The sequence below is a fragment of the Mesoplodon mirus genome (assembly GCF_964341445.2).
Source record: "Mesoplodon mirus genome assembly, chromosome: 7".
Lineage (NCBI taxonomy): Eukaryota > Metazoa > Chordata > Mammalia > Artiodactyla > Ziphiidae > Mesoplodon > Mesoplodon mirus.
In genome coordinates this window covers 99845299-99869565 of record NC_138983.1, presented here as the reverse complement: position 1 = coordinate 99869565, position 24267 = coordinate 99845299, and the positions used below count along the sequence as shown (strand labels likewise).

The window sequence follows — 24267 nt, the reverse complement described above, 5'->3', positions numbered from 1 at the left end:
GGGCAGTGAGACAGAGACCTCTACGCTCAGATTCCACTGCCAAGAAATGGCCTAAGTCAGCTCTTGTTGTTGAAGAAAATAACCCTTTAGGAATCAGACTGAATCCTATTTTAAGTTTTAGAGGAGGAAGGATACTATTTAAACATTAATGAAATGTGCCTCTCTTTTTTTATCAGCATAGAAATTTATTTCAATTCAAAAGAATATGGTTATATTTAGCATAGTGTAATAATTATCTAAAGCACATATCATCGCTGGCTCTGAAACAGTTCTAAAGATGTCATTCTTTTGAAGTAAAAAATATGCAGTAAAAATGTACAAGGAAGCAAAAATATGAAAAAAACAGTTTGCTGAGTATGGGAAGTTGTTACAAGAGGGGCACACCAAGATAATTGTAAGAGTCCAAATTACATAACGTGCAGCAAGGAGTTCTCTTGCTTTAACAACTCCTAGAAAATAAACCAGTAATCTCAATGCAAGAATATCACCACTGGGATAACAGGACAAATTTTCTGAGGCACACAGGTAGTAATTCACTATACTTCCCCTTTCTCTAATACCTTTTCTCACACCAATTTCTTTTCTTTCCTCGAGGATAGATTTTATCCTGTTGAAAACAATTTTAGTTTTATTTGTAAAGTGGAGTAAATAATATCCTGAGTGAAGTAGGCAGCGTTTTAGCTGAAGATGCTCAGGAATCAAACTTTTGAAAAAGGCCAATCAGCTAGCTAGCTAGCAGTTACCATCAGTGGCTTGCAGAAAAAAAAATTACAGATGATATGTTTGTTAAATAGATAAAAAGAATAAGCAGTTTAAAATGGGTGAAAAATCCCAGGATCTATTGTGACCTAGACCAGAGGTCCCTAACCTTTTTGGAACCAGGGACCGGTTTCCTGGAAGCAAATTTTTCCAGGGAGGGGAGGCGGGGTGTGTGGGGTTCAGGCGGTAATGTGAGCCATAGGGAGCGGCAGATGAAGCTTATAGCTGGCTTGCTTGCGACTCACCTCCTGCTGTGCAGACCAGTTCCTAAGAGGCTGTGGACTGGTACCCGTCCGAGGCCAAGGGGTTGGGGACCCCTGACCTAGACACTCAAAAGCAGACAGCTGACCTTTGATTAAGCCCATTTTCCTGTGGAGTGAGCCATAAGGGGCTCCAAGACACAGTTTGGTTTCAATGTTTCAGTGTTCACAGCCAGAGGGCAAACTCAGAATGTCTCCTCCTCTTGCAAAAACTGGACCACGAATGAGAAGTCTTTTTTAGAGTAGCCCTTCACGCACAACATCCCTGCAGATCTGATGGGCTTGACTGCCCAGAAGGATTGGGCTCTTCGTGCTGGTAGCAGAGCCTCATGCTAATCCCAGATCCTTAGCCATGAGTGTTGCTCCAAATCCACCCTGATAGTAATTAGCCAGGTGAACTCCATCCATCACCCCAGGTACAGGATTTTAAGTGTCACTTGAGCAACATCGTCCTAAGCTCGTATTTAGGATTTTAGCCAAGAGTTTTGGGTCAAGCCCTAACCTGAGTCCCAGATTCATAGCTTCAGCAGTTCCAATCCTACTAATACCTAACAGCAAGTGTCTGCAGATCTACGAAGCCTGGCCAGTCCCAACAGCTCTACAATGCACCACATGGGAGCCCCTGCACCACAGCAGCTCAACCCCTCCCATCCTAAATGTGAGGTTGCCAGACCGAGCTGTTCCCACACCACCAGAAACAGGGGCATCCGAGAAAACTGCTCCCATTTTCTCAACTTCTTTGGCCAATTCTCTCAAAACCATAGGGTCAACAGTACTGGAATCTATTAATAGTCTTTCTTCACTTTTTTTTGAATTCCATTTGCTTCAATATAAGCTTCTAGCACATTGATGCACTGTAATAATTCTGTCACCTTTTTCGGCTACATCCGCTGCAGAAGACACTACCGGGTTCACTTGCAACTAGCAGCTCTTTGCATGCATCAGGGAACACATCAGCAATAGTGAGTGGCTAGCCATGTTTCAAGAGCTCTTTTGCCATTGGATTCCCCACGTTGCCTACTCCAATGAATCCAACTGGAGTCTTGGAAGCTACTGACCTAGAACACAGCGCTGCAAGGCTGGCCACCGACGGCTGCTGTGGACGACTCCCTGTACCAGAGGCAGGAGGTGGCTCCACGGAGACGGAAGGAGGCTGACACGTTGCCCGCGCCCCTCCTTCCCACGGTGACCTCCTCGACTCCCGGCTCACCCACTGGCTGCTATAGGGTGCGTGGTGCGGAGGGCCGGCTCGGCTGTGGCGATTCTTAATACCTCTTTGGTACTAGGTTACACATACAATTTCACCTAGTGAGCGATTTAACAGAAGGAATTTTTTTCGACGGCATTTTTGTGGCACAGCAGATAGAAGCGAGGTCACTATTTCTTTGAAAAACTGAACTAAAAATGTATAGAAAGTCATGATTCATTCTACAAATATGCTGAGTCAAAGAAATGTGGAAATTGATGCGATGGAGGAAGAGCGCTAGACTTCCCTGATGCTCAACTGGGACCTTTCTTCTGGTGTCAGAACATGGTTGTGTAACTCCTTTAATCCCAGTGGATTTTCCAAAAATTCCAGAATCTTCAGATTTTGGTAGTCCCTGTTTACTGCCTTTGCCCCCACATGCCAAACCCCCACCCCACCCCGCACACATTTATTTTTTGCCAGTTGTCCTCTGGGGGGCTTTTCTTTATATAGTCATTGCAGCAGTTTGTTAGACTACTGACCCCCAGTGAAAATGCCCCTCCCCCCCGTTTTCTCACCCTGTGTAGTTTTGTTCCACCTTGACCTGGGTTTGGTCACATGACTTGCTTTGGCCCAATGGCATATCAAGAGCTGAAGCTTGGAGAGTACTCGTGCTTTAGGGCTTGTCCTCATGGAAACCTGACATGTTAGGAAGCCTGGCTAACCTAGTGGAGAATAGGCCCAGGCCACAGCCAGCATCAATGGCCAGACATGTGAAAGCAACCAGCCCCAGTCCAGCAACCAGATGATGGCAGCCTCAGTAGTCACCTCAGGTGAAAGCAAGATAGATCCACCCAGGGGATCCCAGCCCATTCTGCTGATTCACAAATTGTGAGGAGATAAAGTGCCTGCTGTTTTAAACCACCAAGCTTAGGAGTAGTTCATCACACAGGAAGAGATATAACTATCTTCACTGTTAGATTATCTTCCCATTTTATACCATGTTTCCCCTCAAACGACTGTTCCTTTATCCAAGATTCTAGAAAAGAAATAACAACTGATGACGCTGACAGAGCCTTAACATTTTTTAAAAGCTTTATAAACTTTTAAAATAACTATGTTAATAAAATCAATATTTATTTGATCACAAAATTATTTTCTTCAGTTGCCTTAAGAAGTAATGCAGAATTGTACTAAGTTTATAAATCTGGAGGCTCTAAAAATGTGTTATTCCTTGGATTCAAGTCCTAGTGTACTTTATGTGGGCATTCACGTTTGCAAAATGATTCCAGGAAATTTGCGATTTCATTTTACAACTTGGGCCTAAGGAGTCTTATGATATTTTACCTGAGAAAAATAATACATTAATTCCACTTTCAGCTATTAAACCCATGGCTTCCTGTATTTTCTAAATTCCCTATCAGTAAAGAAGACTACATATAGCGTACAAGGCTGTCATGATTAGGAGGAAGGTAGTACAGAAAGAACCTGTCAAATTAGGCATTGCCCAGTCATGTCAGTATACTAACGTGGGAAGCCACAGGCAGCTTGAAGCCTGGAAAAAAGACAGATACAATGTAATGATTATCCTAAGGATCCGGATAATGATTCCTATGATTTTCTTTTAAATATTAATGGCAGAGGATTCTGGGGAAATGATGGTGGCTACAGAGAAGATTTTTATCCCTGAATATGCCACCCCTCCCCTAAATACACAAGCCCCCACCCCCACAAAGAAGAAAGAAAAGCATCTAGAATAGCAAGATCAAAAACCCACAGACAACATCTACAACAAGGTGTCCACATTAACTGCAACATATAGCCAGGTAGGAACAAATCAACAACAGGAAAAAGACCTACATATGTGTATCCCAAGGTGTGTGGGAGGAAGACAAGGGAAGGACTCTCTCTCTCTTTCAGGAGAGCCAAAGGTTACTATGGTTCAAGAACTCACTGAGATTGAAAAACTCACTGAGAACAGCGACAGAAACCGGGTTGCAGGCTCCACTTTGCAGCTGAGTGCAAGAACTTTGAAATGTTCTGAGGATGCCAAGTGTTCTGGGGTCTGTGAAACCTTGACACCTATCAAACCAAAGCACCATTCCAGAACAAACCCCCATACTCAACAAGGACAAGAAAGAGGAGCCCTGGGTAAATGGGCAGAGGAGGGCCGAGGAGGAAGATTTGAGAAATTTTAAGGTCATTTTTAAAAATTATGTTGTGAAAATAACAGAAGATAGTGAGCCCTGGAGTTCTGAAGCTAGAAATTATATTCTGATCTATGATTCCCTCCTAAAGTGGAAACTTATTTCATTTAAAAATGAGTGACAGAAGAGTATTCCACTCACATCCTGTAGAAAATCAGTGAGAAAAAAAGAAAAAAGAGGGTGAAAAGAAAGTTCCAGCAAATCCTGAAAACGTGACAGAAAGACACGTCCACAGAACAAATGAAATTTATTGCCTGATATTGCAGAAAAAGTAAAAGAAATTTTAAAAGGAATAGAAACTGGTTTTAAGAAAAACATAAAAGAAATTAGAAAAAATCAGAAATGAAGTGATTGGAGAATAGCAAGATTTGAAAAGGTGAAAAAATTCAGTAAGTAATTTGTTTAAAAAAAAACATGTCTCGAGAGAAGGTTAAACTAGAAGGAACACAAGTTTGAATAAACACAGTGGATAATGCCTCCTTGGAGAAATAGCTGATTTCAAATCCAGCATAAGAAACGAATTAGATGTTCCTGTTACACCTTGTCGTACAAGAGAGCTGGGAAGACTTCAAAGACTACTGTGGTTGTGTGCAAAGGACTCAGGAGCCAACTTGAACAGGATCCGTGAGCCTAAGAGGGGACAATCTCTGCATCGATATTTATAACAACCTCACTGAAAACAACAACAAAGAAAGAAAATACCTCATTAGTCATCTTTGGAAGCTACTTTGCAGTCAACCTTTCTCTCTCCTGTTTTTTCTTTTTTTTGTAAAACTGGTAAATAAAATAAAAGAAACATTTATTCTTCCTTTCCTAATTAAATTGTAACTCAGGGCAACCAAGTAGTTGATGAAATAATCTTCTAGCTAGTAAATGAATAATAATCTAATTAGTAGAATATCACCATTTGGTACCCTTAAGAAATTAATGGATCTAGACATTGATCATTAATGGCTGCAACATCACAGTAAGACAGACACTTTATAGTTCCTTTTGGAATTCATCAATATTATCTATGAAGTAAACTTAACAAAAAATCACACCTGAATTATGTCAGTGCTCTAGATCTATCTACCAACTGACAGTAAATACATGGGCCAAAGGAGCATGATAAATATATAAGCATAAAGGGGATGCAATCAGCATAATCCAGACAGTTGGGAACCCTACTGGATGAATGCTTTGAATTCAATGACAAATACTTGCAAGAAAAATGAACAAATTGAGTTCTTTTAAACCTATACTTTAAAAGAAATTGTGTTTGGATCAGCAATCAAATAAGTAATGGTTATTAAAATAAAAATACATTTATAGGACAATCAAGGAAACATGAACTGACTGGCTATTTGTTGATATTAAGGAATTATTATTATTTGCGGATGTGTGATAATGACATAGTTGAGCTTAAAAAGGGCAGTTCCTGCATTTTAGAAATATGTATACTGACGTTTTCACTGAGAAAAAGAAATCTGGGATTTGCTTTAAAATTGCTGGGGATTATGGCGGTAGTATTCAGAGAGGGTGTAGAGAAAATGTATTGGCCTGAAATTGACATTTGATGAGAACAATTGATGAAAGTTTCTACTTCTTTCTTTTTACTTCTGTAGATGTTTGAAATTTTCCATACTAAAACATGTTTTATAAATGTAGATGGCTTGCAATTTGCTCTTCTGAGCTCTCAGAAGGCAAAAAGCCATTCTTAAATTAGGAGCTTTCTTCTCTAGCCAAGAATTCTAATGATAATTGTGTCCCAACTGGCCAGTGCACTCAGATTGCTCTGAGATCTGTTGGTGGAAGAAAATAAAGAAACTCTTTAGTCTTAGAAGAAAACAACAAAGAGTAAAGGCTGCTGCTAGGTCTAGGGCAATAGTGTAGTATCAGTATAAGGCAAAATATTAGTTCCTTCCAAAATCCACTTGTTACTACTGTGTATACTTTTGCAGCAAAATATCTTTTTTACATTGTCAGCATTAAAGTAAATTTACTATTTAGGTGGCATTTAAATTATCATATGCTCAAAGCCTAGAAAGAATCCCCTAGGCTGAAGTGACATTAAATCTTATTTTGGCCATTGTAGTGTATTCTCCAGTCCTACTTGCTTTGTCTATAACTGTCCTAAAAAGGTGTGAGGAGATCTGCCAATATTAATGCCAGGATTCAAAATGAGTTCTTTGCAGCTTGCTTCCTTCAGGATCTTCTGCCCTCAGACCCATGTATTTACTTACTGCCTCAGATTATTGTATATGTCACATCTTTCCAACTAGAAGACAAGCTCCTTTAAGGGCAGTGACTAGTCTCATCAACATCGAATTTACTCCAACACCAGTGCTTTCAAAATGTGTGTTGCTTAGTATACGTCTGACCGTGAGAAGTTACAGAAACAATTCTACTCTAACTAAATAATAATGATATTACTACTACTATTTCTACTACTACTAATAAAATGTATGAAATAGAGTATACACGGGAAGATAAAGATAACACTGGAAATCCCAGACTGTAAAATGAATGACCCCAAAGCCACTTGCCAATCCATTGACTGTAAACAGTTACTTGTGAATTGGTCAACGTTTAAATCATAATTGAGAGAAGGGTTAAAACAAATTTTATTACCAAAAAACACAATTTTTATACCTACAATTTTTGAGCTCAACTGACCTGTAGTTTTAACAGAAATAGATGAGATTCAAAGTATTCATTCAGGTTCCTAAATGATCCATTCCCTATCTTTCCTTATGAAACAATCAGTTATACCTCTAATAATTTGTCAAGGATTCACCAATCTCTACTTCCTTTATTTTCCAAGGTTTGGTATCATTACAAAATCAAGTCCTTTGGCGGAATTTAATAGTTTCAAAATCCCTCATCAGTATTATTCACTGGGATAAAATAATATGAAAATTTAACAAACACTGACTATGTGCTGAGAAATGATCCTTCAGTGATTCACTCCAGGTGGAGACTAGCATTCAGGCTGCACCTGAGGTAGAATTTGAATTCCAAAGTGGACCTTTAAACCACAGCTCAGCTTCTCTTTTTAAAACCATCAGAAATAAGCCTGTTACCTGACCTTTGAGATTCTGCAAAGAGACCATATTTACACCTTTTGTCTCTTTTAACTTCCCTAGTCCCCTTCTCTACTTTCAGAATAGTGATTCCCAGATAAGTACAATGAGTTCAAACAGTGTGGTTAAAGGGGTAATTAGTCTGCTCTGCAGCCAAGTTACTCACAGAATAAATAAGTTGGCTTTCACAGTTGTTAGTTTCTTCCTGGGCTTTGTTTAGAGGGGTCTCAGCTCAAGCAAGCAGCCTGTCAGCAGCCTGAAATAACTCTGTGGAAATCTAATGGCATATATGTAAAATATGTCTATGAAACCTTTTATTCAATCTTAGGTGCATAATTTTACTACTTCTTTAGGCCTGGAAAAGGATATTCAGCTACAAAAGGACAGAAAAGAAAATGTGTATAATACCTCATGCCTGCCTCACACCCTAGAACCTTATTTTACCCGTTTCATCAGAAAATGATGGGGCTTCCCTGGTGGCGCAGTGGTTGAGAGTCCGCCTGCCGATGCAGAGGACGCGGGTTCGTGCCCCGGTCCGGGAAGATCCCACATGCCGCGGAGTGGCTGGGCCCGTAAGCCATGGCCGCTGAGCCTGCGCGTCCGGAGCCTGTGCTCCGCAACGGGAGAGGCCACAACAGTGAGAGGCCCGCGTACCGCCAAAAAAAAAAAAAAGAAAATGATGTATGCTGTAAGAAACATTTTTTTAATTATTTGATCAAATATTTAAGTGCACTAAGTCTCTGTATTTATTAAAGCAAATATAGTTACCTTTCTGTCCCTTTCTAAAAGAAAGCAAAAGATACAGTTCTTTTTTCTTAAGACTCAGGGTTTATGGATATTAATTATTACACTATATTGACACCCAGACATGTTTATAGGAGGCTTTTGAGACATACAGAGCTAGTTATTCCCATACCAAATGGCACTTCTTTTTCCTCTGCCTTCTGCTTGTATTTTTTCTGTTGTGATTATATCCTACTGAGGCTGCTACATGTCTTTGTTTGATTTGAGGTTCTAAAGCTAAGACTGTATAGTCTCCTTTTTACAGAATAATAATGGGTTTTATGACTGTTTGCCTTCAGAAGCCTCCTTTTCCACTCATTCTCATTTCGTATCTATGGTGAGGTGTCTAAAACAGATGAGTTAGTTCTGAACTGGTGATATATAAATCAATTATTATTTGATTCATATTCAAAGCAGCTCCTCCTAAAATAGTGGCCTTCCTGCCTGTGGGATGTAGTCTAACCTACTGCCTGGATTTACACCCACCAACATCCATATTTTGTCTATTGTTACCTTGGACACTTGTAGGAACTGAGTGAGTTTCTGTTTCTATAGTGTCCATTGACAGACAAATGAATAAAGAAAATATGGCACATATGTAGAATGGAATGTTATTCAGCCTTAAAAAATAAGGGAATCTTGCCACTTGCAACAACTTGGATGAACCTTGAGGGAATCATGCTAAGTGAAATACGTCAGAGAGAGAAAGACAAACACTGCATAATCTCACTTTTACGTGTAATCTAAAAACGCTGCTCTCACAGAAACCGAGTAGAATGGTGGCCGTCAAGGGCTGGGGAGTGGAGGAAATGGGGAGTTGTTGGTCAAAGGGTATAACCTTCCAGTTGTAAGATGAATAAATCCTGGGAGTCTGATGTACAGCATGGTGACTATAGTTAACCTCACTCTATTGCATACTCAAAAGTTTCTGAGATAGTAGATCTTACATGTTCTCATCACACACACACACACACACACACACACACACACACACAAAGGTAATTAATTGTGTAAGGTCATGGATGTGTTAACTAACCTTATTGTGGTAATCATTTTGCAATATATACATGTATCAAATTATGATGTTGTACACCTTAAACTTATACAGTGTTACATGTCAATTACATCTCAATAAAACTGGAAAGAAGAAAAAGATTCAAATGGAGAAGGGCGAGGCTGGTAGAAAAAAGCCACTGCCTTGAGCAGTACCGAGGTGGGCGGAAAGCCATGGGGCTCTATGAGCACTGCTGGGGAGGCTCTGTTCCCACGTGTGGGGAGGGGGTAGGACAGCACAGCTGTGATCCTCATTGCAGACCCTAGGCAGCCTCAGGCAACTTTTCAAAGTTAGATGCTGAAAACCAATAAATGAAATTATAAGGAAGAATTACATAAATGCCTTTATTCTACTTCTGGTCCTCTTGGCAACCTTTTCCATCTAAAAGCTGCGCCCTGCAGTTCTCAAAGCAGGAACATTAACATGGACCAGAAGTTTCCAAACTTTTCATCCTCAACCCCTACACCAAAAGAAAAGTTGAAATTTTATGACCCCTAGTATAGGAAGTATCTTGTGTGTTTTTAATATTTATCAAGAGAACATTTAACGGTTACCTACTATGTGCCAAGAGAAAATAAAAATAAGACGCAGACTTTAACTGCAGACTTTGTTCCGGTATTATTCTTCCTTTTGACTTCAGTATAAGAACTACTGAGCTGGGCTTCCCTGGTGGCGCAGTGGTTGAGAGTCCGCCTGCCTATGCAGGGAACGCGGGTTCGTGCCCTGGTCCGGGAGGATCCCGCATGCCACGGAGTGGCTGGGCCAGTGAGCCGTTGCTGCTGGGCCTGCATGTCTGGAGCCTGTGCTCCGCAACGGGAGGGGCCCGCATACTGCAAAAAAAAAAAAAAAAAAAAAAAAAAAGAACTATTGAGCTATTTGCTGTCCCAGTAAGGGGGTAAGCAAACAATTACAGAATCCTGTGATCTCTTCCCAAGTTTGCAACTATAGTGTTGGTCCTAGAATTGCTCAATAACTTTGTATTTTGATTTAAGGGGAAACTAAAAGAACTTCCTGTCCCAAAGTAACTCTGCTTTGTGGAGACTGGAGGTGCCGTGCAATTGACTCAAGATACTGTTTATTTGTTTAAACAGTTAAATGAGTAGTTTCTATTTAACAAGTGAGCACAAATTTTCACAACACTACCTACCCCATGACATAGCTCAGACGAAAACTCTGAGGGAAAGGAAAACTATATGGGCAAAAAGTCCAGGTTCCATCCACTGTACATGGGATATTGATAGGCTTGTAAAACTTACAGAGGTACCTGGGGGTACCCAGGAACCCTGGGTATTTAGTATACAGATCAGCAAAGGATTGTGGAAAATAAGAAGACACCAGGTCAGGGGACAAATTAAGCAGGTGAAGCTGGTCCTTTATACTCTTTTCCCTTCTGATATACCACTGCTCTGTCATGTGCAGAATACGTTCTGTATCCTCAGTAGACCTACACACACACACACATGTAACACACAAACATGCACGCATGCATGCGTGTACACATACATGGAGTCCCCAGTCTTCTCAGTTAAAATTCAGCTTGTAGTAACTAAAGAAAATGTATAATGCCCTATATTTTATAGATTTTAAAAATACTTGCACTTTAAGAGAAAACTTTTAATGTCTGAAAATCCCTTCTGACGAAGGAAGTTATTTCTGATATTGGAGGTTGACAGTTTCACAGAGAAAACTTCAGGAGCACAGAGACATGCCTGACCCTCTCCCCACGCACCATCTGGGGAGAATTCACCAACACAGAGGCTCAATCCCTCTGCTAAGTCAAAATCAAGTATACCAACATCATTATTTCACAGAGAATACCCTACCTCATGTTAGGCATTCATATGTATTTTATTTGTTGAAGAGAGGAAGAAGATATAAAGGAGGGAATCATCCGAAATTACAGAGGACACCATTTAAGTCAATATAGATATTTCAATTTAAGGTAAAATTCAATGATAATTTGAAATTATATGTGGAGTTTTATTTACTAAAGAATATTTTGCAAAGTTCAACTCCTATTTTAACTTATATTTTCAGAGAAGGTATTTGGTCAAAATGAAGAATACCTTCAATTATTGTTCTTTCATTGCAAGCAAAAAAGGATTTATACTTCTTTTCATGAAATATGCTTGTTTGACAACAGAAGGATAAATATTTTATATTTTTAGAAACAACAGTCAGGCTACTGATATTCTTAATTAGTTTTAATAAATATGAATGCTTCTTATCATCTACTCTTTAGCTTGTACCTGAGAAGTTGAATACCTCCGGGAAGATATGTGCTCCAGACCCGTAAATATGCAGTTCACAGAGCCCACTACCAGAGGGCAATAAAGAAGTCAAATCTTGAAACTATGGAGTGAAAATAGTGGGAGTTTAAATAAAAGCAACATTTCACAGTATGCTTTTCTGACCAACGTTATATCTAATAACTTAATGGATTGTATGTACATGGATTCTGAAAAGTCAGCAGCACACTTCACTGGTCAATATTCTATGATAAGGGGAACGTAATTGGAGTGTAGAAAAACAGTATACTTACATCTTAAAATTCCACCCCTACAGAATCTACTACTCACTATTGAAAAATGGTAAGAAGAATAGCTTTCTGTGTCTCAGTCACCAGTTAACATTTTCAAGAGTAGAATTTATCTTCCTATGATGCTCAAATACACAGGAAAAATGCATATCTAGGACAATGGATAAACTCTATATGACATGTGAAAATAATTCTTCAAATGGAAAAAGTAAAAGATCTACAAGGAACAGTTTTATATGCATTAGTGTGGATATATACATAAAGAGGCTCTAAGAAACATAAAAATCACTTCCAGGAAGTAATTTTAGGTAGAAGAGAATTAACATGGATGAGGAAGAAAAGAGAGTTGGTTTTAAGATAGTTTCATTTACTTGTTTTTTTGTGTTTATTTATTTGTTTTATTTATTTGGTCTTTGGAATATAAGGAAACAGTGGCTTTCACATCCGTATCCCAGTGGAACAAAGGGACCGAGGTCTATACTGGAGCCCAGCCATTGTTTGACTAGCTTGTAATAATACTGGTGAAATACAGCCAAATCATTTGAACTACAAGCATCCTCTCTGACAATAATCTTAAGACATCAACATTATAAATTAAAGAAAGCAAAGAGAGAATACTGTTTTCTTTAGAGAGAAAATACAGATTCTGGATCAAATCAATAATGTCAGCAAACCTCATGGCTATAAAATATTCTGCTGCCTATCATTTAGATCATGCCTCTAGAAGAGGGAAACTGGGTGATAATTTCCCCAGATTTTATATTTAATTCAAATATTTTAGATAAGAGGCATCTCTAGTAAAACACTGTATCATTGATTTTTTCCAAAATGATAGCTCACAGGAGCTCCTCTTTCCTTCTCAAATACATATGGGGAAATGGAGGCGGGTGGGTTAGAGGAACTATCTAAATAGAGCATAGTAATCAACAGTTTGTTTTTTTAAAATAGAAATTTCTATTTCAATTGTTTCCAGAGACAGAAACACACAGAGACAATTCCATGTGACAACAGTGGAAGAGACCAGAGTGATGCAGCTGCAAATCAAAAAATGCCAACACCAGTGATTGATGGCCACCACCAGAATCTGGTTAAGACAAAGAAGCATCCTCCCCTTGAGGTGTCAGAAAGAACATGGCCCTCTCAACACTCTGAGTTTGATCTTCTGGACTCTAGAGCTGTGATAAAATAAATTTCTGTTCTTTTAAGCTAACAAGTTTGTGGTATCTTGTTATGGTAGCCCTAGAGATAACAGTATTTGATTCCTGAGATGGCAACTGTATTCTGACTATGTAATGACTATTCCAAGATGATCAACAGACACAAAGATAAAGAAAGGCAAAACTGAGACTAAGCCCAGTTCTTTTTATTCCCAGAATAATAAATGATTTTTTAATTAATTTAGATCTCTTTGTCTAACCCCTCTGCTTTTCAAAAGACTATGTGCGACCAATCAAGTAGTAATATGTTATACTTTCATTTTAATTCATCTCAAAGTATTTCTAATTCCCCTTATGAGTTCTTACTTGACCCATGAATTATTTAGGAATATACTGTATAATTTCCATTTGTGATTTTCAACAAATTTCTTTCTGTTAACGATTTCTTATTGCATTCTGTTGTCATCTGAGAGCACTCTTTGTATTGTTTATATCCTTTAAAATGTACTGAAATTTGTTTTATGGCCTAGCATATAGTATATCCACGTGCATTTGAAAAGAATGTATATTCTGATGCTGTTGGGTGCAACGTTTTATAGATGGCTGTTAGGTCTAGTTGATTGATAATGTTGTGCAAGTTTTTGTATTTTCTTGTTGATTTTCTGTCTGTTCTGCTATTGAAAGAAAGGTATTAAAGTATCCAACTATTATTGTAGAACTGTCTGTTTCTCTTTTCCGTTGTGTCGATTTTGCTTCATTGTATTTGGAAGTTCTGTTGTTAGGTGCATATAAGTTTATAATTATTATACATTCTAGATGGTATAATCCTTTTATCATTTTAAAATACCTTTGTCTCTAGTAAAAATTTTCATCTTAAAATATATTTTTTTCTGATATTTTCTTAGCCACTCCAGTTTTTTTGTTGTTGTCTTGTTTTGTTTTGTTGTTACTGTTGTGGTATATCTATTCCAACCCTTTTACACTTCACCTATATATTTTCTTGACTCTAAAGTGGGTCACTTTCTTGTTGATGTTATATACATATATAACTGTATATTACATTCAAAAATTACATATATAATAACAAATTATGGCAGACTTTGAACTGGACCTTTTTTTTTTTCGATACGCGGGCCTCTCACTGTTGTGGCCTCTCCCGTTGCAGAGCACAGGCTCCGGACACGCAGGCTCAGCGGCCATGGCTCACGGGTCTAGCCGCTCGGCGGCATGTGGGATCTTCCCAAACCGGGGAACGAACCCGTGTCCTCTGCATCGGCAGGCGGACTCTCAACCACTGCGCCACCAGGGAAGCCCTGAACTTCACCTTTAAATGAGTATGATTTAGACAGTAGAGCTTCCCTACCAAATGCAAATAACTCACTTGAACTCTCTTTTTTGTAAAGGACAGACCAATTCTTCCAAGGGGAATTCTTGAACTCATTAGATATGTGATATTCATTATAATTCGTTGCATTTAACACCACAGAAAGGACTTGATCAAAGGCTATTTTACTCTTTTCTTCCTCACTGGATGATTAGCTAGGTTCATTTTTAAATGGAAGATATACTCTAGATATTTAAATGTAGGGCATCTCTTCCCTTCAAATCTCAGAAAGAAAGGTGTGCTTCAGTTTCCCTGCAGAAACCTCTAGTATCTTGCCCCCCTTTTGAAAGAGGAACTAATCTTTCTTTCTCTATTCTTCTTTGTCTTCTTCCCTTCATCAGCAATGAGCCTCTTTATCATTTTTGTCAGCCCAAAGAATAATTTTTCTCTTTCCGGGCCATTCAAAAATTGTACACTATAAAGTAAACGGAAAGAGCTTTATTTATAAAAATAAAACAGCTATGGCATTAGTTCTTAAAGAGTATAAAATGTTGATCCCTCATTCCAACAAAAAGTCTTGTTAGCATTTAGGGTTCAATGAGAGGCAATAAACAAAAATGTTTTGGTGACTCCTCTGACATCTTTACTAAAAGGTTTGAACTCATAATGGTGAATATCAGACATATTTGTGTTAGGCAATTAAAATTAAATTATATCTAGACGTATTTTAAATTACCATATTAACATTAACAAGTAATCTTAGAACTCATCTTGAAAATAAAAGGTACTTTTATACTTTATAATGAAAAAATCAATAAAATGTGCCTTTATGAAGAGAAAATGTAATTATAATACCAATTAATGTTAACTGGTCACTTTTTTATTGAAGTAGAGTTGACATACAATATTATGTTAGTTTCAAGTGTTCAACATAGTGATCCAACATCTAAATACATTTGAATTGGTCACCATGATAAGTCTAGTAACCATATATCACCATACAAAATTATTACAGTATTATTGACTATATTCCTTACGCAGTAGATTGCATCCCCAAGACATTTATTTTATAACTGGAAATTTGTACCACTTAATCCCCTTCACCTATTTCTCTCAGTCCCCATCCCCCTTCCCCTCTAGTAATCACCAGTTTGTTCTCTGTATCTACAAGTTTGTTTCTCTTTGGTTTTCTTTTTTAGATTTCACATGTAAGTGAAATCGTACAGTATTTGTTCTTCTCCGTCTGACTCATTTCACTTAGCACACCTAGTACTCTAGGTCAAGCCATGTTGCTGCAAGTGATTTCATTCTGTTTTAGGACTAAGTACTGTTTCATTATATACGTGTGTATATATACACCACATCTTCTTTATCCACTCATCTATTTATGGACACTAGTTTCTTCCATATCTTGGCTAGTATAAGTAATGCTCCAATGAACAGAGGGGTGCATACATCCTTTCTTATTAGTGTCTTTGTTTTCTTTGGATAGATACTCAGAAGTTGAATTGTTGGATCATATGGTAATTCTATTTTTAACATTTGGGGGAACCTCTGTACTGTTTTCCATAGGGGCTGCACCAATTTACATTCCCACTAACAGTGCACAAGGGTTCCCTTTTGGATGATGGCCATTCTGACAGGTGTAAGGTGATATCTCACTGTGGTTTTGATTTGCATTTCCCAGATGATGAGTGATACTGAGCATCTTTTCATGTGTCTTTTGGTCATTTGTATGTATTCCCAAAGCAATGTAACCCCTATCAAAATACCAATGGTATTTTTCACGGAATTAGAACAAATAAGCCTAAAATTTGTATAGAATCATCCAAACAAACAAAAAACCTCCAATAACCAAAGCTATATTGAGAAAGAAAAACAAAGCTGGTGGTATGACATGCAATGATCTCAGACTATACTACAAAGCTATAGTAATCAAAACAGTATGGTATTAGCATAACAACAGACACATAGGTCAGTGGAATAGAATAGAGAGCCCAGAAATGAACCCACAGTTATGTGATCAATTAATCTACAACAAAGGAGGCAAGAACATACAATGAAATAAAGACAATAAATGGTGTTAGGAAAATTGGACAACTACTTGCAAAAGAGTGAAACTGAATTATTTCCTTATACCATATATAAAAAGAAACTTAAAATGGATTAAAGACTCACATTGAAGACCTGAAACCATAAAACCCCTAGGAAAAATACATTGACATCGATCTTAGCAATATTTTTTGCGGGTCTATCTCCTCAGGCATGGCCAACAGAAGTAAAATTAAACAAGTGTCATTATATCAAACTGAAAAGCTTTTGCAGAGAGGAGAAAACCATCACAAAATGAAAAGGTAACTTACTGAATGAAAGATTTTTTCAAATGATATATCTGATAAGGAGTTAATATCCAAATTATCTAAAGAAATCATACAATTTAATATCAAAAAACCCCAGATATTCCAATTTAAAAATGGGCAGAGAACCTGAACTGGTCACTTTTTAAAGTGTTTGATACAGTACTTAGATGCATTCTTTTTTCATTAGCCTTGAATATCAATACTCTTAACATCTCCGTTTATAAATGAAGAAATTAAGGAATGGAGAGATAAATGACTTGTCTAAGGTACAAAGCTTATTACAAAAAAGATTATACTAAACCAGACCTCTGATTCAGATTCCTATACTTTAATCATTATGGCTTACTGCAGAAGATTAGAGACACAATTTGACATTGAAAGCTTAGATTCCAGTTTTTAATGAGACTTCTTCACCATGCCTTTATGTCTAAGGGAAAAAATTCTGGTCTGTACTGCCATTAATGATAATACTGCTTTAGAGAAATGTTCTGGAGGGAAAGGATATTATTCAAATTTATTTTTAAAGTTTTTCTTTGGTTTGACTTTGTTTCTTAATTTTCTCATGCTAGGATGGGAGGGCAAACAAAACCTAAACTAACAATACCAACTATACGTGTGTGTGTGTGTGAGTGTGCCTGTACTTGTAAGTATGAAAATACAACTTACAAGAAAAGGCAAGGCCAGAATCTATAAGGCTAAGGATTTTGACTTTATCTTAGATGCAAGAGAAAGCAATTAAATGAAAAGATAGTTGTGTAGATACTAGGCTGTTCAAGTAGAGCAAAGGAGAAATGGTAGTGGCTAAGATGGTGGCAATGAAGATGAAGAGAAACATTATATAAGTGATGAGAGAGAAAGAGATGAGATTCCAGAGGACCTAATGATGCAGTCTATGCAGAAAGTGAAGAAAAGGAAGGAACTGAGGATCATTCCCAGGTTTTTGCATGGAGTTACTTTTTGTGTGAATCATGGCACCATTCACTGAGGAAGAAAAGATTTGCAGGATGGAAAAGTTTGGAAGAAGGAATAATTGAAGTTTCATTTTAGATATCTTAGTTGTAGAGACGTCAAGCAGTGTTCCTCATATTTCTCCAATGAAAAGAATCACCTGGGGATCTTACTGCACATATGGATTATCACCTTTTCTGCTAGAACTTCTGGTTTGGTAGTCTGAGTTGAACACAAAGTACTAGATTTTCTCACACTGCAGAAGAAAAAAAAACACACTGAAGGAGGTGGGAAAGAGCTAACCTAAGTAACTTTGGAAAACAGTATTTTAATATACTGTAATTAACCATGCACAATATATACTGAAAAGCTAAAGACAAAAAGAAATGTACACAAATACTGAACTTGTTAGTAAATTTATTTTTCACATGTGTACAGGTTAATGATTTTTAAATATTTTATGTGTATTCCAGAATTGAGCAAATGAATAGACTGCAAATAATGAGAATCAGGTTTCTAATTGTTAAAGAGTGACAAATAAGGAAAGGGTAAGGGAGGCTAGAACAAACCCTGTGCTGTTGGATTGGAATCAAGGTATCAATGTGAATTCATATATCAATTTGAAGTTATATATATATGTAGATAGACAGATGATAATGTGTGTGCGTGCACACGTGTGTGTATATACATACACACCCAGATAGATAATATGAAAATAGAGATACTTGTATATTTTTATGTATTCGTATATATATTTTTAGCTCTCTCTGATGAAAACACAATGAGGTAGCTTGGATAGTGATAAATCCACCTCATACCAAGATTCTGGTTTCTGAATACCATTATTAATGCAAGGAACAAGAACTCCATGGAGAAATGACTGATTCAAGGCTGAGACAGAGGAAAGTAAAAGATGGGTCTGGGGCATTTTGTGGTGTCAGAAAGTAAGATATTACTCCAAAAATTGTATGGCCATGTAGGAAAAATATAGGAGACAGCTGGAAGGAGTACCAGTGACCAAATATGGAACACTTTGAGAAACAAAACTATTAATGATAGTAATAAATTTTAACCCGTAGAATAAAATAATTATCCACAAGTTCATACTGATGTATGTATATATATGAACAAATAACCAGATAAATACATAAATGAAGGAGAAGAACAGCTCTTTCTTATTCTCAAATTATAGTTAATAAATGTAGAGGGAATGATGGGAATAGAAAATGAACAATCATCAAACACCACAGTAATGGGTGGAGTCAAAAATTATTGATGGATGCTAAAATTAGTATGGGAAAATTAAACAAGAAGCAGAATATTTGAACAATCTCAAAAAATTACAAAGGGAAAAATAGTGATTTTGCAGCTATCATTAGAACTAAGTCATCAAAGTTAGCATCCCCAGTAGTGAGACATACAGATTTGTTTGTACCTCTAATATGTACTGAAAATGGCATAATATCTCTCCTGAAGTGTTCTTGTCAAGAAATACATATCCTCAGTCTAACCATGAGAAAATATCAAACAAACCCTATTTGAGAAAAATTCTACAAAATGACTGGCTAAGATTTTCCTTTAGTTCAAGGTCATAACAGACAAAAAAAGACTGAGGAACTATCCTAGATTAGAGAAGAATGGGGAGATATGACAAGCAAATGCAATAAGGGATCCTAGATTTGAATCTGGACCACAAGACAATAGGCAATATTTGAATACGAGTCTATAAATCATTAGTAGCATTGTGACAATGTAAACTTTCTGCTTTCAATAATTATACTCTAGTAATAGAAAATGTTAACATTTGGGGAAGCTGAGTAAAGGGTATATGGGAACGCATACTGCTATGTTTGAAGTTTTTTGATAAATAAGATTTGATAACACAGTTTTATAAAAACTTAGTTTGGACATTTCTGAACCTCTTGTTTGTTTCCTTATGGAAGAAAGTTGCTTGTTTAGGGATAATACTAAATCAATGGGGGTAAGATTTACACAGGACCAACCCTAACATTCATAGTGTGTGGCGCAGGAAACAACTTTGAATGGCCATTTCAAGGAACAATATACTTAAGTGTATACAATGAGTAAAATGGATGAACTACACAAATTAATGAGTTGAAAAACCATAGAATCATAGAATTTTCTCACTGTAAAGGCTCTTACTTTCATAACTTTTCAGAACTTTTCCGTTCCTATGGGTAAATACCAAAGAGCAGGATTACTAGATCACTGTATGGTAAAAGTACGTTTATTTTGTAAGAAACTGCCAAGTATCCCGCTAGCCACAAATGAGAATTCCAATTGTTCTGCATCATCACCAACTTCGGTATTTCAGTTTGGGGATTTTAGCCATTTAAATAGGTGTGTAGTGGTATCTCATTATCGTTCTAATTCAAAATTCACTGATGACATGGAATGTGTAGCATCTTTTCATATGCTTATTTGCCATGTGTCTATTTTCTTTGTTTAACCATAGTAGTTTTGTTGTTGTTGTTTTTTTAACCAAGGCCTGCTAACTCTTGTCCTCCTGTGTCTATTTATGTTGTCTTTTTTCTTTCTTTCTTTTTTTGAACTTTTGATCATTTAGTCTTTTTCCTGGTTATGTCCAATTATTTTTTATACTAAAACTGGGCTTAACTTATTTTAGGAAACTATAAAGATACCTCCACATTCTGGATGTTGTTATCTTTCTCTTGAAAAGATTTACTTTGGCCCATGACAGACAGTTACTATAGGGACTGGTAACCTTAGTCCATTCTCAGTTTGAGCTCATTCAAAGCCGTTTTTCAGTCTGTGTGAAGGTTGGTCTATTCCTGTCTTGTCCTTCCTCTACGGGTGTTGCCCTTTGGGATTACCATGTGAAAGTTTGGATTCTCCCTATTCCCAACTACCCTTGTATTTGTTAGGCTTTAAATGTAATGGTTCCCGCAGCCCTGTGAGACTAAAGATACACTTAGCTTGTCATTCCACTAGTTGTTGCCTTTAGCCTGAGCTGTTGCCCATTGGCTTCTGTGGTTAGTCTTTTGAACTCCTTGGCTTTTCAGTTCGTAGGCTGTAAGATTTGAATCAGCAAATGCCCAAAGGAGAAAAGCTGCACCAAATGTCAAGCTTGTGTATGTGTTTCCCTTCTCTCCACAACTTGGCCCACGTCTTGGTGTCTCTCTAACATTCAGATGGCAGCGAACAGATGTTTTCTTACTTTATCCAGCTTTTCTAAAATTTCTTTAGACTTCACCTGATCTTACGTTATTATTGAACTATCATCTCAATTACCCCTAGGAAGAAAATTGACAATTTTATGTTTTATTTTTTTATTTTCTATATTACCTCAGTTTCTGTAGAGACCTTTTACCTCACTGTTCGGTCTAGTTCCTGTGTTAGCAGTAAGATGGAGATAAGGTGGAGACTAAGAATACTGGGGGGAAATCACTGATGAATGATATGTCTCGTTCTTTTTGTTTTTCCTCTCCTTATTTATTACTCTGGCAGCCTACACCTGCCTTTCTTCATTTGACCCAGTTGCCCAGATAAGAAACCCACTCTGGTAAAGACCTGACTTTACTCTCATGAATGTCTGCATGTTAGGATTAGCTAGATGATGAACACCATGCCAGAGTTCTTTGTGTGAGACTTTTGCAGACTTCTGTTAGCCCTTTAGTTTGCCTCTTGCCAACGCTGCTCAGATTGTTGAGGTTTTCTAAGATTCTGTAGGTCAAACCTCTCTACCTGCATACCAGATGAGCCCTTCTCTCTTTCCTGACTTCACTTGTGGGAGGTTAGCCCTCGGTTCTTCTTTTTCCCCATCCAATCATAATTGTTCATGAATTCCAGAAGGCCCTCAAAGTATCTGTCGTCCCTTTCTCTCTTCTCTTTTTTATCAACACTGTTAAATATTAACCATATATTTGCATAACTCTTTCTTACTTACAGTGGAATATTGGAAGGCTCGATCACTAAGTGTGAGCCCCACCAAACTAGGACTCATACAACACTCTCCTCCAGGCCAAAACTTTTGATATCCACTGGGTTTTTTTAATACTATCTTATATGTATCTAAATTTGTAAGGATTTAGTTAATGCCTGAGTTATGTGACAATAAGAAATCAGTCAAATCAGCACTACAGAAGTGCAGCTTAGACCTAGGGACCGGAACCAAGGACCACAAAAACCTGTTAACCAATAAGTTTCACTAGTACTTCATGTTTAACAACTGCTGAGGGTGAATGGGAAGTGAGGGAAAAAGAGTTTAACTTCATATCACAGAAACTTGCACTAAAATGAAGAGGAAAATGACCCAGTTCCTGGTTCAAGTCACTGTAATCTGCTTCAAGAAATAATAACAGCACACAAGGAAAACAAACACTATATGATAGGAACAATGGATAATTAATTACCAGATCAGGGAGGACAGATTACACTTGCTATGGGATTTCATTAAAGAAGGATTCCAAAAAGTACTGGCTTCTTCTGAGAAGACTTCTCAGAACAGGTACCATTTAAACTGAGTCTTGAACAAGTATATAGAGGGTAGGGAACAGGCCTTCCGGGCAGGGAACAGGCACAGTGTCAGGAATGGCACAAAGGGCTTCTGGAATAGGGGACAAAACTGGCTGAACACAGGACTGCTACGTGTTGGGGAATATGGGGGAAGGCTGGCTGAGGTTGGTTAAATGAAACATAATTAGATGGAAGAGAAAGTAGGTGCAAAGACACACGGAAGACTGTAGAAAGCCCCTGAAGATGGAGGTCAGCATAATAATATGAAGAACTCAGTGGTACTTTGACACTGTATGAATGTCTAGGTTTAAAAAAATCAGGAAAACACAATAAAAGAATAAACTACTGATATAATGATATGTAACCAGAGGCCAGATACCAAAGAATACACACTGTGTGTTTCCACGTATGTCATATATGGTGATAGAGGTCAGCTTAGGTGTTGCCCTGGGAGAGTATGGAACAGAAAGAAGTAACAGAGAACCGTGTAGGGTGTTAGAAATATTTTATAATATCTTGATCTGGTGTTGGATACATGGGTGCATAGAGATGTAAAAACTCAGTTATTAGCAATGCAGTTAACCTACTAGAGTTTTTTTAATATATGCGTACATTAAAAAAAACTCTAGTAGGTTAATTAGGCTGTCAGTTGTGTGAAGTAAATTTTGGTCAAGGAATAGCCAAGGTAGTAATGCAGTAATAAGTTATAAATGTACTCACTGTGCTCTAGAATGTCACAATTGGAATACAAGAAATATGTGTAAGAAAAAAGACAAATATTCAATATTGATGGTTGGATGAGCTGAATAAGTTAGATCACTCTACTTTCAATTTAAGAACTTGGCCAGTGTTTGGATACCTTCGAACAAAGAAAAAAAAGAAATACAATTTTTATTACGCATATGCTATGTATCAATCCCTGACTTCTATTTTGACACATATAAACATGGGAAATATTGCACCTTGTAACTGAGACAATGAAGATGAGTGAGGTAGCTGGTTTTGACACTAGAGGCTGAGAAAACCATCAGCTCATAATCGTAAGAAGTCTGAAGTCGGAGGAAAAGAATCAAGAGGAAATAGTGGTAAGTGCCAGGAGCTTCTGGAAACTACATCAGAGATGAAGACTCCAGGATTGTTGAGCTTTCTGAGTCCCAATAACTCAGATAAAAACAGAGGGCTTAAAACTGAATCCTGGGGATATATGTATGCATATAGCTGATTCACTTTGTTACACAGCAGAAACTAACACAACACTGTAAAGCAATTATACTCCAATAAAGATGTAAAAAAAAAAAACTGACTCCTGCAAAGTAACAATTGTTACGACAAACAGTAAAGAATTATAAGAAGAATAATCACATGCCTGTCCCAACAAAGAAATATCCTAAGCTCCATCTCACCATTTCTCCGATTGGCCTTTCACAAAATACAGTCCCATCAGCTGAATATAGGTTTGTCAAGTAACTGTGAGTAAGACTGAATTAAACAAAAATAAATCAATTCCTTCCTCCAAAACTTTTCAGAGTATGTAATGAAACAAAGTGAAACTTGAATTTCATGTCGGGATGTAGAGTACAGTTCTTCCCAAATGCTTCTGTCTTGTAACTACATTAACATCATCTAAAACCAGTGTTCTGCAGGACAGAGATTGTGAAACGCTGCTCTCATCGTGTAAGATATCAAGTCTTTCTGAAAATCCATTCTTCCTTCTGCCCTTTCTCCTGTTGTCCCTGTCACCTGGAATGTCTGTCCTAAGCTCCACCTGCCAAAACCCTACCCATTTTTAGGATCCAAGAGATAATAAAAGGCTTACATTACTGAAAGGCAGAGAAAGAAATCCCTTCCTAGGGATCTACATTTCCTTCCTAGGGAAAAGAAAAATTGTAAAGTATACCACAGTGACCTTAAGTCTATGAATGTAACTACGTTGTGTTACTTGGAGTTCTGTAAAAGTCAATGTGCTACAATATACATGGATATGAATGTTTGATCTCTTACAAGTAGAACTTGCTGATAACTTTCATCATGAGCGAGGTTAATGATTAAGGGAGCCATTGTATTTGGCTCAGCCCTTATAACTAGGGAATATTAAAATTGGAAACGTCCCTAGATATTAGCAAATCTA

General features: G+C 37.5%; 1 protein-coding gene and 1 pseudogene across 2 annotated transcripts in view; both read right to left on the bottom strand.

Moving 5' to 3' along the window:
* The window catches only part of LOC309808905 (uncharacterized protein), a gene marked incomplete at its 3' end in the record, with an annotated part of 163168 nt that overhangs the window by 129810 nt on the left and 9091 nt on the right, over positions 1 to 24267 (bottom strand). The window lies entirely within an intron of this gene.
* Positions 228 to 24267, bottom strand: part of LOC309808903 (3-hydroxyisobutyrate dehydrogenase, mitochondrial-like) — a 36579-nt pseudogene continuing 12539 nt past the window's right edge. The window contains exon 3 of the transcript in view: positions 228 to 2301. The product of the transcript in view is annotated as a 3-hydroxyisobutyrate dehydrogenase, mitochondrial-like (transcript). The remainder of the gene's footprint in view (positions 2302 to 24267) is intronic.